General features: G+C 58.1%; 1 non-coding gene across 1 annotated transcript in view; it reads left to right on the forward strand.

Annotated features, from left to right (window-relative positions):
- The first annotated feature begins 2,493 nt into the window (after nucleotides 1-2,493).
- LOC126435324 (small subunit ribosomal RNA) overlaps nucleotides 2,494-2,500 on the forward strand; it is a 1,910-nt gene continuing 1,903 nt past the window's right edge. Inside the window, exon 1 of the ribosomal RNA XR_007579851.1 lies at nucleotides 2,494-2,500. This exon is cut by the window's right edge and continues 1,903 nt beyond it. This is a non-coding gene — a ribosomal RNA (small subunit ribosomal RNA).

Raw genomic sequence — 2,500 nt, forward strand, 5'->3', positions numbered from 1 at the left:
CGCCTTAACCTAACCTATGTTGCGCCTTAACCCAACCTATGTTGCGCCTTAACCCAACCTATGTTGCGCCTTAACCCAACCTATGTTGCGCCTTAACCCAACCTATGTTGCGCCTTAACCCAACCTATGTTGCGCCTTAACCCAACCTATGTTGGGCCTTAACCCAACCTATGTTGCGCCTTAACCCAACCTATGTTGCGCCTTAACCCAACCTATGTTGCGCCTTAACCCAACCTATGTTGCGCCTTAACCCAACCTATGTTGCGCCTTAACCCAACCTATGTTGCGCCTTAACCCAACCTATGTTGCGCCTTAACCCAACCTATGTTGGGCCTTAACCCAACCTATGTTGGGCCTTAACCCAACCTATGTTGGGCCTTAACCCAACACACGTTGGGCCTTAACCCAACACACGTTGGGCCTTAACCCAACACACGTTGGGCCTTAACCCAACACACGTTGGGCCTTAACCCAACACACGTTGGGCCTTAACCCAACACACGTTGGGCCTTAACCCAACACACGTTGGGCCTTAACCCAACACACGTTGGGCCTTAACCCAACACACGTTGGGCCTTAACCCAACACACGTTGGGCCTTAACCCAACACACGTTGGGCCTTAACCCAACACACGTTGGGCCTTAACCCAACACACGTTGGGCCTTAACCCAACACACGTTGGGCCTTAACCCAACACACGTTGGGCCTTAACCCAACACACGTTGGGCCTTAACCCAACACACGTTGGGCCTTAACCCAACACACGTTGGGCCTTAACCTGCTCTGTAATTGTCATACGACGCGTTAAATTAGTGTAGTGTTGCCTAACTGCAACCCCCGCAATATAGTTTGCTACTCGCACTGCCCGGTCCCCAGTGTATCGCTTCATGTTAAACACCTTGCAGCTATACACTGTAATGTGGATGGCAGCAGGACGTACATGCTCAATGCCCTTTGCAGTTGTTCATTGGCATTTGCAGTTGTTCATTGGCATTCGCATGGCGAAGCACTTAGCCTACGCTGTGGTACGGCCTGTGTCAACTGTCCGCTGATGTTGTACGTCCAAATCACACACTGTACTGCACATTGGTCCTCATGTACTGAATGATACATCGTGGTACATGTGACCGTACAACGACTGCGCCAACAACGGCGAACCATGCGGTCCAAATGTTGTGCACTCAGCTACGTGTCGTCTCCCTATAAGAGCTGGATTGCAGTGTGGTATGCCCTGGATGGCGATCAGCATGAGCCGTCTGTTGATGTAGTGGCGCGTGTTGTCAGACGTAGTCGTCTCTTCTCACACACCGTGATAGCATGGTGCACTGCGTTCCACATCTGCGACATGCGACAGAGGCCGGTTGACAGTCGTTCGCGCAATGGACATCGCATACGTACGGGGGCCACCTTCCACGTGTTCGCGAAGCGTGCACATGTTGTTGCGTGTATGTGGGCAGACATAGTGTGTCGTGACACCTGACACAGGCATGCAACAATCGTTGAATTTGCAAATGGCGATGGACGCCTACGTTTGCTGGTGACGTTACGCAAATGAACAACTGGTAAACCGTTGTGGTGCGGTTGTTCTCGCTAGAGGTGAATCAGTGATGGCGACGATCGGTTGAGCTACCAACCGGTTGTTCCAGCGATACCCACCATGCCCACGAACGTGAATGGCATCTGGGTGTGAAGCGATACGCGGCGGTGGCTGGGTGGGACCGTCCCCGGCCGGTGAGGGGGGGCCTCCCGGCGTGCTGGCCGCGCGGTGCGTGGGCGCACGCGCTACAGCCGGCTGGTGGGGGCGGCCAGTGGCAGGCGCGCCGGCCGACGGAGGCGGCAGGCGGCGCAGCTGCGCGCCGGCGCACCCTGCACGCGGCGCCGTGCGGCCAAAGTAGGTCCTCGCGGGCCCGGTGCGAAGCGCGGTGGACATCTGCAGTGTGCTGGTCCGATTGAGGACTGTGTGCGCTGAGGATGCGCCGCCGCCCGGCGCTCGGCGCCGCGACGCCGTCTGCTGCTCGGTCGCCTCTGCGGTTCTCGCAGGTGGTTTGTATCGCAGCTGTGCGGACGTGTTGGCGCGTGCGCTGTGCTGGGAGAGTTCGCTTCGGCACCCAAGTGGGGCTTTTGTCCTTCTGTGGCGCTGGCGTTGGAGCTGCCGGTCACCGTAGGTGGCGCGTGTTGTCTCCCGCCGGCAATGCCACGACAGCACGCTCCCGGGCCTCTGTCGGCAGCGGCAAGCTCAGTTGGGAGCACGGGTGGTCGCACCTAAAGCGTCTACTCGCCAAACCCCGGGCGATTGCGCCTCTCTCGAACCCGACCAAGTACTTAGGACGGCGCTGCGCGCCGCCGGGACCTGAGAGGGTTTCGAGGTGTATGGTGCAGGGGAGCTCAGCCTCCTCCTGTTTGCAGAATAATTGAGCGGACGCTTGCGTGTTCGCGCGGGCCCCCGGGACACACTCCCGGGCGGCCGGCTGCTCAGCTCTAGTTGACGCAGCTCCCTGG

Source organism: Schistocerca serialis, unplaced genomic scaffold (assembly GCF_023864345.2).
Source record: "Schistocerca serialis cubense isolate TAMUIC-IGC-003099 unplaced genomic scaffold, iqSchSeri2.2 HiC_scaffold_1203, whole genome shotgun sequence".
NCBI classification, from domain to species: domain Eukaryota; kingdom Metazoa; phylum Arthropoda; class Insecta; order Orthoptera; family Acrididae; genus Schistocerca; species Schistocerca serialis.